At 43.1% G+C, this 14,344-nt stretch overlaps 2 long non-coding RNA genes across 3 annotated transcripts in view; both read left to right on the forward strand.

The window, feature by feature from the left end:
* LOC144331060 (uncharacterized) overlaps positions 1–14,344 on the forward strand; it is a 43,268-nt gene that overhangs the window by 17,995 nt on the left and 10,929 nt on the right. The gene's annotated exons all lie outside the window — the stretch shown is intronic.
* Positions 9,477–12,941, forward strand: LOC114670095 (uncharacterized). Its single transcript, XR_003719574.2, has 2 exons — positions 9,477–9,747; positions 10,356–12,941. It is a non-coding gene; the product is annotated as an uncharacterized LOC114670095 (long non-coding RNA).

Raw genomic sequence — 14,344 nt, forward strand, 5'->3', positions numbered from 1 at the left:
GGGGTCCTTCATCGAGAACAAGGGTGATCTCACAGAACCTTTTCTAAAAATTCTCTCATGGAAAGTCCCTTTTCTGTTTACGCCTCTTGATTCCTCTTTAACCTTTTTTTGTTTCACAGCAAAACAGAAGTAGAAAGAAGTGCTCTCACGACGGCAGTGCCACGTCGCTTCACAGGCCTTTTGTGATGACAGCTCCCTGGCCACTAGTTAGCTTCTAAGTATTTAGGTTGGTGCAAAAGTCATTGAAAGTAATTGTGGTTTTTGCCATTTAAAGTAATTGTTGCCATTTAAAGTAATGGCAAAAACCACAATTACTTTTGCACCAACTTAATATTTAAAAGGCAGAACACAAGTTTCTGGTAGTGTTAAATAATTAATAACACTTCACAGTAAATATTTTTTTCCTGTATTTCCTAGCACTGGATGAGTGTCCAGTCTCTGAGTCAGCTTTTACTGACAGTTCAAGCTTAGTAGAAAATAACTTGTAAAGAACATGGAAACCAAATAGCATATGATTCCTAAGCAGAAATGAAGGGATTTTAATACAGAGTAGTTGATGTTCAGAGATCATTGGGGCACAGTGTGATCCAGAATGGAAGAGGAGTTGGAGTCGTGTATGTAAGGATGGGAGAGAAAGCGAGGATCTAGAGAGAAGGGGAGACAGTGAAGGATGGCAGAACAAGTGCATGCCAGGGAGGGTGAGCATCCTGAGATACTCAGGGCAAGGGGGCTTTAGGGGTGCAGTAGCTGCCAGGCTAGTACGGGGACTTGATGGGAAGCAGGAACACCAGTTGGGGGTCCCTACTGCAGTGTGCCACATAAGAGGTGATGAAGGCTTGTTCTCAGGTGGCACAGATGGGGCCATGAGAAGCTGTTAGATTGAAGATATATTGATATATTCTATATCTCTTTCTATTGATGTGTATATATATACACACATATCAATATCAATATATGTATCTTATTCTGTTGATATAGATACAGAACAATATCTCTATATATCTCATTCTATTGATATATATCAATAGAATATATCTATAATATCTAATATAGAATATATCTCATTCTATTGATATATATTGATATATTAATATACTGATATATATAGATATACTCTGATGACTGTTTGTATTGTTGTTGTTGTTTGTTTGTTTGAGGCATGGTATCACTCTGTGGCTTAGGCTGGAGTGCAGTGGCACAATCTTGGCTCACTGCAACCTCTGCCTCCCAGGCTCAAGGGATTCTCCCACCTCAGCCTCCAGAGTAGCTGGGGTTACAGGCGCCCGCCACGGTGCCTGGCTAATTTTTGTAATTTTAGTAGAGATGGGGTTTTACCATGTTGGTTGGGCTGGTTTCGAATTCTTAGCCTCAGGTGATCTGCCTGCCTTGGCCTCCCAAAGTGTTGGGATTACAGGCGTGAACCACCACACCCTGCCTGTGATGACTGTTGGTAGGACATGCTAATGAAGGTAAGTGAAGGAGAAGAAAAATAGATGACTTTATTTTCTGACCTGAGTAATGAGGTAAAAGGCTTAGCTATTTCCTGAGATGGGAAAGGCTGAAGATGTGGCAGCATTTGGGCAGGATGTCAAAAGTTAAATGAGGACCAGGTGACGCTTTAACTCTATTAGATATCCAAGAAAAGGTGACTTGAGGGCATTTGGATATAAGTAGGTAAGACATGTGGAGTGTTGGCTGAAATAAGGCTTCATGTGACAATGGACCCAAACTCAGACCAAATATTGGGGTTAGGAGTAATATATTCAGTCCTCAGATTATGTACAAGAATTATTAATCTCTTGCCATGTCCGAAACACTGTCTTAAGCACCATGGGAGTAAATTAGGCAGCCCTAGAAATCAGCCTGGAGGAAGACACAGATAGAAACAATTCTGATACCAGGTATGCTAAGATATGTCTATAACAATAAACCAGCTCTATTGGTTTCGGGGGACAGAGAGAGTGAGGTCTTTTGATTTGAAAACACCCCTTGAGGTAAGATTAGGAATAAACCTAAAGGATTGCATAGGCTAAAGGATAAGGCTTTTTAAACAAACAAATTCCTTTAGCAACAGTGCACTTGAGGAGGTGCTTGTGGAACGACAGGCAGGCTGATCGGGCAAGGATGTCGGGTGCAGAAGGTTTGCAGTGGCAGAGAGGGCGGGAGAGGCAGACCAGAGGTCTGATAAGGACTTTGGCTTTAATTCTGAAATAATGAGGAACCCACGAAGCCTTATCACTGGGGGATTTCCATGCTCAGGTTGTTGTTTTAGGAAACTGAAGAGAAAAGATGGACCACCATGAGGAAGACGCTAGAAATACTGGCCTCTTCTTTCCACCTGGATAGTTACTAGCAAACAGTGTGGTTCAGAAACTGATTCTAAATTTGTATGTGATTCTTGATGGCCCAGAAAGAGGAAAAATAGAAAATAGTAGAGGAGTTTCTGACTGAGTTATTATACAACAAAGCCTAGGAGGTTGAGGGGATTGAAAGGAAGAAGTGGCCGACTCTGCCATGTTGGGGTTAGGGAGATAGGGAAGAAATCTCCCCAAAGAGGAGACTGCAGTTATCTGAGTCAGGTAGTCTGGAGGGAGGATATTTTCAAGAGTCCAGGAGAACACAAGTCAAAGTTGTAATCATCCATCTCTCCTATATTGGGTTCATACCAGTAGATAAAGTATGATAATATCATAACAATTTAGGTCAGAGGTTCTCTGAAATGAACCATTCCCCAGAGGACTTAAAAAAAAAGGAATGGCCGGGCGTGGTTTCTCACGCCTGTAATCCCAGCACTTTGGGAGGCTGAGGTGGGTGGATCATGAGGTCAAGAGATCAAGACCATCCTGGCCAACATGGTGAAACCCCGTCTCTACTAAAACTACAAAAATTAGCTGGGTGTGGTGGCGGGCGCCTGTAATCCTGGCTACTCAGGAGGCTGAGGCAGAAGAATTCCTTGAACCTGGGAGGCAGAGGTTGCAGTGAGTCGAGACCACGCCACTGCACTCCAGCCTGGAGACAGACTGAGACTCCATCTCACCAAAAAAAAAAAAAAAAAAAAAAAGGAATAGAATAAAAGAAACATAATTTTCTCAATTTTTTAAGTTTATTGACAAAAATGTATTAGCCCTGACACTCACTTATCTTTGCAATGACTTTGTAGTTTTCTGCTCTCTTTTCTTTTTCTTTCTTTTATTATTTGAGCCCAAGCATTGAATACACAGTTACTTTTAGACACAAATAGATTCAGCTTTGTAGTGACAGCTGTGTTTCTAAATTGCCAGTCTTCGTTTCTCTTCAGATTCTTTATCTGTAAAATTAGCAAAGTGGCAATCTTCTGTTATGGACCCTGTGGGGATTGAAGTGATTAGGTGACCACATACCTTTAAAATAGAAATTGTTTTGAGAACATTAGAGCCTCGGAGCCTTATAGCTTTGGCCAAAATGGCCACAATAGGGTAATTTCCTTATTACTATTCTTTAATGAACCTAATTCTCTTAGGCAAGATTAGGAGGGAAAAAAAGGGGGAGAAAAGTGAGAACAGGCAACAGGCTGCAGTGATTTCTTCTCTGACTTAGTATTTACAAAAAGCCCATGAAGAAAACACCACTAGAATTTAGAGAAGGAACAGATGCTCACAGAGTGGTCAGGAATGCCTGCAAGTCACACAGCTAATTAGTGATGCGGGGACGGGGCGGGAGGGAGAGGGGGAGGCGGTGGAAGGCGGAGGAGGAAGGGGGACTCTGAAATCAATTCAAATCACGGTTAAAAACACCATCTCTACATAGGTTTTCTAGAACCAAGCCAGTCCTATCATCAACATGAGGCATCCCTTAGATCCTTTTACAAAAATCGGTATTAGTTTAAATATCTCTCTCATATCTGAAGATAAATATGATTTACCTTGAAATTCAGATATCTAACAAGATTTCACCTATTGGGAGTTCCACAACGACTTCTGAACATGCGAGTCGCAGGTAAATTATTCTTCTGGGTTCAGGCTGACTTTCTCGCTATCTCTTAAAATCTGTGTTGTTACGAACAAACAATCATCTAAGGAATTTATGAGTCGTGAGCTATGATGTCGTTAAAACTGAATCACAGAGAAAGCATGGAAGAATCAGGCCCTGTGAGCAGTAGATGGAGTCTTAGGTACCCAAAGGGGGCTCGCCTGCCAAGGCATAGTGTTTGTATACGAATACATTCCTATGGTAAGGGATGGAGTAAACATGAGAAAACAATCCAGCCGCATGTTATCCTTGAAGCTCTTCACTTCCAGAGGGAGGGTTTAGACTATCTATTTCTCCACCACTTTTGATCACCAAAATGTGTATTCAGCTTTCTCAATTTTGCTTGGAAAGAAATGAATGAACCACAGCGGAAGCAACATTGGAGGAAATACTTGCCAGTGTACCGAGCAATTCCTTTGGCTTGTTTTTAACCAAATACAGCAGAGGGGCAGAAACACCATGACCTCTACACACTCAACCTCTTCAGGAAATCTTGGAGCCAGTGACGCAGCATCAGCCTCACTGCACATCTTCATTCTTTTTGGTGTTTTCTAAACTATGAGTTCCTTAAAAACAAAACAAAAACAAACAAAAAAACACAACGTTTTCAAATTCTATGCATTGTTTTTATCAATGAGGGTTCCTGAAGGAAGCAAAATTCATGCAGGGTGACTCAAATGAGAAGCTCTTGGTGGAGACAACTCAGAGTTAACTCTCAGCAGAGTGAGGCCTCAGCAACTTGAAAACATAGTTGCCATGTGCTGTCTGGGTCTAAAAGACGCTTCATAATTGTACATTTTAAGTATTTTTAAAGTTTTTTCTACAGATAGTTTATAGGCATGAGAATAAAGGCATAATGAAAAGTAAACTTTTCATTAGAGAAAAGGTTCCTGGTGGTCCTCAGAGATATATTTGTGGTGGGCAGACTTCTAAACAGCTGCCGATAACACCCGTCCCCTGATATTCACACCACCCTTGGGTGCCCTGGCTTCTGGAGAGGGGGTTGGACTTAGTGGCTTGGTTCTCCCTGGCAGAACTCAGAAGAAGTGAGGGGGTCTCATTTCAATGATTAGGTTACAAAACGTGACTGCTGAGGTAGCAGGCTCCACCGCCCTCCAGAGTTTTGGTGCTTCATGAAGCAAGCTGCCATGGTGGAGAAAGCCCCTGTGGAGAGGCAGGGACCTGAGGGCGGCCTCCAACCGACAGCCTGTGAGCAGCTATGTCTGGCCAACAACCCTGTGGCTTGGAAGTGACCCCTTCCTGGCTGAGCTATGTGGTGACCACAGCCCAGCTGCTGCTGGCTGCAGCCTGTGGAAGGTTCTGGCCGAGCTGTGCCAGATCCCAGACCCAAAGAAGCTGAGATCGTAAATGTATGCTGTTCTAAGCCACTATGTTCTGGGGTAGTTTGTTATACAGTGATGGATAATCAATAATTTCAGTCTTACTGAGGCATGCTTCACATACAACAAAGTTCAAACATTCCATGTATATAATTTTTTTCAAAGGTATAGGTAGAATAAAAAATGTTAAGAATCAACTCATAAAACACTTCCATCACCCTCCAAAATTTCCTCCTACTTCTTTTCTTGGCCCCTGGTAACTATCACTCAACGATTCTTGGGCTGAAGAAAATTAATCTAGAGTATCATCTCCTGAAAGTGCACTATCTGTGATTTCACTTACACTTCCATTCTGACTTCACTGGAGTCTAGAGAACTCATCTCCATCTCTTTGCTTCCATCTTCTGATTAGTATGTGTGGATGGTTTTCCTCTGTCAGTTTTCTGATTTGTCATTAATAAAAAATAGAAAATAAAAAGTTCTGATTTCTCAACGCTGGTCAGTGAGAACTACAACATTTCACAAAGATGCTGCTGCCAGTCTTTTTCCGAACCTTCTCGGAAGATTGTGCAATCCTTTGGAAACTGGAAGAAGAAAACTGGAAACTATTACTCGTTTGGCATTTGCATCGCCTCCTAGGCCTTCCATATCGCATCCATCTCTTATTATTTTAATATTTTTTAGCATTATTAGGAATAATCACTGAGTAAGGGTGAGTAATAATGATATAATCCCTCAGATTAAAAAATAATGAAACATTTTAAGACGGGAAAAGTAAGACCTCAAAGATTCCGTAATGTATCTTGATTTTATAACAGAATTCAATGGACTTATATGACCATTAGAAGATTAAATAAGTTTTAAAAATTGGTTATAAAAATGGTGATTTTTAATAACAGAATCCAATGGACTTATATGACAATGAAAAGATTAAATGTTTTATTGTGCTACAAAAACGGCAATTTTTTTTTTTTTTGAAACACGGTCTCACCCTGTTGCCCAGGTTGGAGTGCAATGGCACGATCATGGCTCACTGCAGTCCTGACCACTGGGTTTAAGTGATCCTTTCACCTCCACTTCTTGAGTAGCTGGGACCACTGGTGAGTGCCACCAGGCCTGGTTCGTGTTTAAAGTATTTATAGAGACAGGGTTTCACTCTGTGGCCCAAGTGGGTCTTGAACTCCTGGGCTCAAACGATGTGCTTGTCTTGGCCTCCCAAAGTGCTAGGATTATAGGCATGAGCCACTGCACCTGGCCAAAATAAAAAAAAGTGTATTCTTTTTCTTTGCCTTTTGGAAGACCTCTAAGAACAAATAAAAATCATGAGATATCATTCAAACTACTTAAAAACAGTCTCAACACGCTGGACCTGGCTCCAGTGTCTCCTGCTGGTGGATGTGATAAGGACACAATCAGACCCCAGAGACCAGGAAGTGGGGAGCCACAGCACCCCAGGACTGAGGGCAACATAAAGACACGCGTTAGTGAAGGAGCCCAGCCAGAGGCAGCACCCTGAAAAAGGCCACCGGGATCAAGGAACCCAGGAAAAACCCCGTTATCGCCGTGAGGTGGTGCCCAAGTAGGGAGGGCACAGGGGAGGAAAACCTGAAGTCGCTCCTCCCTCCCAGACATGTCTGCTGTCTTCACTCAGCCAAACTCAATCAGCCGCCACCTTCCAGGGCTAAGCAGGCAGAGAAAGGGGCTGCAAGGTGATGGTGGAGAATAACCTGCACGTGCTTCTGCCCATTTCCTTTCAATGTCATGTAGCTCAAGCGTTTCCATTTTAGCACATGTGGACACACGTCATTCTTTTAAGCTGCTCTAAACAATGAACCATGGATGTCCCACATCGGGGAAGAGCTCATGCAGCAGCTGATATTCCCTCTGTGCCTGGAAGGATTTTAGCACGTGTTGCTGCCTGTGAAGCAGAAATCGCACCCGAAAATGTAATGGACCAAATAAGGGTAGAAGTTGAGACAAGGTGGGCTGTGTGGGCAGAGGCAGGCTGCCTAACCGGGCAGAGGACGCGAGGCTTAAAGAGTGATGTGGGCTCAGTCTCTCCGGCTCACGCCTGCAATCCCAGCATGTTGGGAGGCCAGGGCAGATGGATCATTTGAAGTCAGGAGTTCAAGACCAGCCTGGACAACATGGTGAAACCCCGTCTCTATAAAAAATACAAATATCAGCCAGGCATGGTGGCACACGCCTGTAGTCCCAGCTACTTGGGAGGCTGGCACGGCAGAATCGCTTGTAGTCCCAGCTACTCGGGAGGGAGGTGGAGGCTCAGTGAGCAGAGATTGCTCCATTGCACTCCAGCCGGGGCGACAGAGTGAGATTCCATCTCAAAAAAAAAAGAGAAGGCCGGGCGCGGTGGCTCACGCCTGTAATCCCAGCACTTTGGGAGGCCGAGACGGGCGGATCACGAGGTCAGGAGATCGAGACCATCCTGGCTAACACGGTGAAACCCCGTCTCTACTAAAAATACAAAAACTAGCCGGGCGAGGTGGCGGGCGCCTGTGGTCCCAGCTACTCGGGAGGCTGAGGCAGGAGAATGACGTAAACCCGGGGGGCGGAGCTTGCAGTGAGCTGAGATCCGGCCACTGCACTCCAGCCTGGGCGACAGAGCGAGACTCCCTCTCAAAAAAAATTAAAAAAAATAAAATAAAAAATGAAAAATTGTGACGTGATGTGGCCCAGGCTGCAGAAAACATGGTCTGCCTCTTCCGAAATCTTAATGTTTTTAATCAGGAGAAAGGCTCATTACCACAAGCTTCCTTTTAGCACAAAATAGGTGTTTAATAAATGACCTTGTTGATGAAGAGGATTAGTGAACCAAATCTGCATTTGTTTTGCTTAATTAGGTATATTTATTTAGGCATGTATTAATAGCAAAGCATGTTGGAGATCTGAGGCACTGATCTGGACAATTTTAAGACAGAAAGCCTGATATTTAACAAGCAGTTATTTTAGGTGTAAATAATCAATGATGTTAAGTAGATTCAATTAAATAATTGTTCAAATCTATTTTGCCTCCTTAGACAAAGGGTAGACATAAACTATACCACGTGGCATATTCTTTTTGTTCAAAATGGTAATCAGTCTGTCTTTGAAAGATCGACTTGACCTAAAATTGTAATTCAATGTGTCTTCATATAAAATTATTAATTTTTTAATCCACAGAATTATTTTCAACAGCATTGATTGCAATAGTTTTGCAATTATGCTTTTCTTTAGATAATAACCCAATGACTTCTTCTGTCTTTGACTTTATGCATAATGGGAGAATTGTTATAGGAGAATTAAACCTGAGAGTACTTCCATTATTGGAAGAATTTTTCTCCTGTCAGTTTTTTGTCAACTACTTATAAAACTGTAGAAGAAAAATTATTCTTCAATCTACAGTTTTCATTATGCATTAGATGCCTTTAATATTCCTTACTAAGTGCCATAATTTCACATATGCCATGTGTCACCTGGTATATATAAACATGAAATTACTTGGAGATTATTGCATAGTTATATCAAAATGCCGAGCAGAAAAAAAAATGACATCCAATATTCACCCAGGGTTTAGACAAGACATTTTTGTTTGATGTGAAAGCATTCATAATTTCATCACAGAAGAGCATTTTCCAGTGGTGCTCACAGATTGCCTGTAAAAAATAATTCCTCCCTTGTAGACAGGCTTCTATCTCATGCCCTCGGCTTGCCGCTGGTTTATCTGTGCAGGGAGAGACACCCAAAGGTGACCGTGAGCCCACTGTGTCTTTCAGAACCCAGAGTGAGTTACTGCAAACCTCAGGCCATTGAAGTGACTATTGGCTAGCTCAAAAGGCTGTGAAGATGACCACCGTATCTATCCGAATAAGTTTTTTCTTCTTTCTCAGTCTTGAAATCAGGCATGGTTATTTTTATTTTTGGTGTATGCAGACTTAACCTATGTGCCTATATTCACAATGAACTCTTGAATCGGGTCCTCCGTGTTTTGCTGGGGGGGGCATTGATTCCCCACTTGACCTGCTTTGTTGCTCAAAACTTTGTCGCTCATCATTGCTTTCCTGTCTGTTTATTCTTGGTGTGGGGTTGTCAGGGAGAAATGTTGGAAGGGAGAGAAGGGAGCAGGCATCATAGATGGTATTACGGGCTGCTGGTCTCTCCTCTCTCAGCCAACTATGAGATCTATTTGGGATTGAAGGAGATAAGCCACAGCAAGTCGTTACTCGTCCTGAATGCACAACCTTCTTTCTTTGAGCAAGAGGACAAACCTGGGTAGGGATCTCTGTGATCTTTTCTGCGTTGCCTGAGGACGTTCATCTTTCTGATTTGTTAGCTGAAGATGAGGATCTGGAGCAGGAGTTCGGAGTGCCATTGTTCCACGGGCAGAAGTTCGGCAGAGACTGTGAGTGGGGTCTGTCGGGGCGGGCAGAGGGCCCTCCTGGGCTGGCCTCTCCTGCCTGGGGCTTCACGGTGCTTGCCCTGAGTCCAGCGTTTTCACTGGACAGAGCTACAGCTGGGAAGTGCTGTTTTTTTTCTAGGTGCTCTCAGCTGCTATTACCTCATCTATCTCTTTCCCTCTGGAAAATATTATTTGGGGACTTTTTGTCTTAATAGAAGAAGTAGATTCATTCACTCATATATATATATATTTTGTTTTGTTTTGTTTTGTTTTGTTTTGTTTTTTGAGACAGTCTCGCTCTGTTGCCCAGGCTGGAGTGCAGTGGCACAATCTTGGCTCACCACAACCTCCACCTCCTTCCCGGGGTTCAAGTGATTTTCCTGCTTCAGACTCCTGAGTAGCTGGGATTACAGGCTGCACCATCACGTGTGGCAAATTTTTGTATTTTTAGTAGAGATGGATTTCACCATGTTGGCCAGGCTGGTCTCCAACTCCTGACCTCAGGTGACTCACCAGCCTCGGTCTCCCAAAGTGCTGGGATTACAGGCGTGGGCCGCCGCACCTGGCCAATATTCATTCATTCTTTCTCACCTCTTCCTCCGCTCTTTAAGGTTAAGCTTGCCTGGCCCAAGCCACAGAGTCCTGGGAAGGATGGAAGAGAGAGGAAGGGAGAGCACCGACGTCATGGACCACCTTTCACATCAGTGGCAGCAGCAGTAAAATCCCCAGAAAGCCTGGAGTGGGCATGAGGGTCTCTTTAGATCAGCCCTGGAGGCAGCCGCCCATGTCCCTCCTGGACATTTGTTCACCTTCACAGAACCCACTTCTTTCCCGTGGTCTGTTCGGATGTCTGTTTCCTGCACCAGGCAGGTAGCACAGCACACTCAGGGGTTTCTCTGACTCACCTTGGTAGCCCCAGCCCTCAGCACACTGCCTACCACTTAGTATTTAGAGGACGTATGCTCTTTGAAAAAAGTAGGTAAATGGTAAAATATTATTTTTACCATTGGAACAAACACAAATATATGCTTGATGACATTCAAACAGTACAAATGCAAGAAAAAAAGGCTTGTTAGGTGCAAATATTGGAAGAAAAGAGCTTGGGGTCAGAAGTGACCCCAGACAGATGCGCTGGGAAAGAAGGGCTTTGCAGGGACCTCAGTGGCACATAGGACCTAGACCCAGAGATGGGGCCTTCTTGACAGGACGCCTCTGTCCGAGGGCATTGGTTTTGCTCATGTCTCTGTAACATATTTTAAAAAGGATGCAAAGAAACCCCAACTTTTCTGGAAAAAGTGGAAAAATAATGAAGAGTGGTTGACCAGAAGGCTTAGGGCACTGGGCTGTGTTGCTGGAGAGTAAGAACCACTTGCCCTGCTACAAACCAAACTGGCTTTGATCGTCTGCCCTTCTCTGTAGAGGACTGAGGAAGAGGAAATAAGAATTACATGAAGAGCTTCCTAGCGAGCTTCCGGAAGAAAATCTTAGTCCCCTACCCTGGGGAATTTCGCCAAACAAGGGCAGAAAGTGGATAAACAACAGGACGGTAGAGTATCCCTTATTCATGGTGCTCGGGACCAGAAGAGTTTTGGATTATGGATTTTTGGGAACATTTCAGATTTTCACAGCTTCAGGTACAGGGACGGGTTGATGACAACCCCGCTCTGTCCCGTGATTTGTGACAGACATCTGTTTTCTTCCTTATTCCAATTGTATCATCTTGGATTTTGGAATATTTGGATTATACTTATCAGTTGAGCATCACAAATTCGAAAATCCAAAATCTGAAATGCTCCAAATAAGGATTTCCTTTCAGCATCATGCTGGTGTTCAACAAGTTTGAAATTTTGGAGCATTTCAGATGTCAGATTTTCAGACTTGGGGTGCTCAACCTGTACAGGTTATTCAGGCTCCTGAATTCTGTGATTGCTTTTTTTTTTTCTAGAGCAAAGTTCCATAAAGAGCAGATGGAGAAGTGTTGATTAGCGATCAATTTCTTAGTTGATATTTATCAGACACTTAACTCTGTGTCAGGTATTGTTCTAAGGGCTTGTAAAAGCATCAACTCAATTTATCCAGGCCTCATACTGCCTACTCCAGCACGCACTGTTATATTATTAGCTCATTTTATAGATGAGGAGCCTGAGGAATAGCAGTGTTGAATCACTTGCCTGACATTGTGTTTCTTGGGTACAATTGTAGGTATTAGACAGGGTTCTGAAACAGGGCAAGGATGCAGTTGAAATAAAGAAAGAAACAGATGCCCGTCACAAGTCACTGGATAGAGCTGAGCTTCTGTCAACACAACTTAAGTGTGTGCATCTGGTACCTGTCAAGTTAGAGAGATTGGTTGTTGTGCAACACGACCCTATAATCAAAATATTGTATCAGAGTCCCTACTGGTAGCAGATATACAAACTTCTCTTGTCTCTTGTTCAAGATGAATTGTCTCCTAGCTTATTCGATTCAGTTTAGAGATCATGTGGTTCCATGGACAGTCTCTGTTGGTGTTTCTTCTGGGGAAGTGCCTGCCTTGGTCCTGGACTTGATACCACTAAAGCTGATAATGAGAACTGAGTAGGGTTCTATTAGGTGAGAGCAAGGGTTCAGATGGGAGCATGCTAGGAAGCCCCCATCTCTTCCAACACTTGCCTCATCCAGCCTCAGCTGGAGTTGCAGATGCACCTGCTGATGCCACTCAAGCACCACCAGGTGTGGCCTGCAAGGCCCTGTCAGGGTTGGCTCTCGTTCCTGTCTTGCCATCATCGTCACACAACCATGCCCTGTGTTCATCTGGCAGTGGCAGGCTGGCTGCATTTCCAGGCTCAGCTATGTCTCCTTTTGCCTCATAGCCTCTGCGTGCATGTGCTCCTGCCTGGAATTTTCTTGCCCTGGTTATTCCTGTGGCTGGCTCCCTGCCATCCTCCGCTCTATTCAGGTGTCACCTTCCTAGAGGTGCCTTTCCTTACAGCCCCTGAGTGATGGCCTCTCCTCCCCAAGTCACACTCTGCATTTGCTTTATTTTCTTCTTACCTTTTATTGCAATTTGAAATTGTCAAGTTCACTGATTTACTTGTTTATGGTTTGTCACCTTTCACTAAAATGTAGGCTTCATGAAGGCAGAGCCTTACCTCTCCTATTTACTGGTCTATCTTCAAGCCCAGGAATGGTATTTTATCAATAAATATTTAATGAATTGACAGATGAATTGGTGATGAAGGTTCTAGTTAAAAAACAAAAAAGGAAAGTGGTATTTTGGTTAAAAAAAAAAAAAAACCTCTGATTTGTAGCGTTGGCCAATTTCCATGGTGTAAATATTCTTATCATAGCCATTAGTAGTTTCAAATTTACACCACAGAAATCAGACAACCCTAGAGTATGCATTATTTTCTCTTTGTATTAACAGTTGGGGCCTATTAAACTAGCAGATTTAGGCAAAATGGTGATGTGAGTTTATCCAGGCTGGTGAGGAGTTAGAAGTTAAAGATCAATAGCCAGATATGATGGAACATGCTTGTCATCCCAGCTACTTGGGAGGCTGAGGCACGAGAATCGCTTGAGCCTGGGGGTAGAGGTTGCAGTGAGCTGAGATGGTGCCACTGCACTCCAGCCTGGGTGACAGAGCAAGACTCCTTTCCAAAAAATAAATGAAATGAAATAAATAAATAGAATAAAAAATAAGTTAAAGATCAAGAATCGTCAAGAAAAACCAGTGTAAAGCATTTCCTGTCAGGCTTTCTGTAAGCATTTCATGTAGATGATGTCTTCCAATCTTCCCAAGACTCTAGGAGTGAGATATTATCATGCTCATCTTACAGGTGAGTTACTGAGATTCACAGAGGCTAGTAACATGCATATCTTCACATGGTTGGTTAGGAATGATACTGGGATCTCTTTGGAAGCCTTGATACTGGTCCAGTTGATGAAATACTCCCGGGTCTACCCATATTTATAACATTTTTATGAGACCTAGAGGCTACAGGAGGCCTTCCTCCAACCTCCCTGGTAAAGCTATGTGATTTCATTCCATGCTCCAATTCCAGGGTCCATGAAATTTCAGGTGGGAGGCAAAGTTCATCCTGTTAGGCCACAGAGCGTGGTGGGATGGTGGGTAGGTTTGGAAATGCTGGGGTTGTGCTGTCTAGGTTTTAAGGTGATTTCCCATTTACAAGCTGGGTGGTGTTAGGTGAGATTCTCAATGGCTTGGCAGCCTCAGTTTTCTCATTAGTTATATTAAGATCATATTGGCTTCTCCCTCCTAGGATTGGTGTGAGGATGACAGATGTGATTGCGTATAAAGTGAATAGCAGTGCCTGTCCTAGACTAACTGCTCAATACATCTAAGCTATTATTTTTTTTAGAGAACATGCTTTATAGCTTTATTGTGTTTTGGGGCTTTCATCCTAACTGTATTCTTTCTTCAAAACAAAAAAGTTGCCAAATAATTTTTTTTTTCATTTTTTTGTTTTGCATCAATAAACCTCAAGTGAACCTCTTTTCTTTTCATATAAACCAAGACCAATCTCAGAGACAAACACCACTGTGGGATACGCGTCACCATCCAAAAGGATTTAGATCATTTGGAAACTCTTTGGAAAGC

This window comes from Macaca mulatta, chromosome 9 (assembly GCF_049350105.2).
Source record: "Macaca mulatta isolate MMU2019108-1 chromosome 9, T2T-MMU8v2.0, whole genome shotgun sequence".
Taxonomy (NCBI): domain Eukaryota; kingdom Metazoa; phylum Chordata; class Mammalia; order Primates; family Cercopithecidae; genus Macaca; species Macaca mulatta.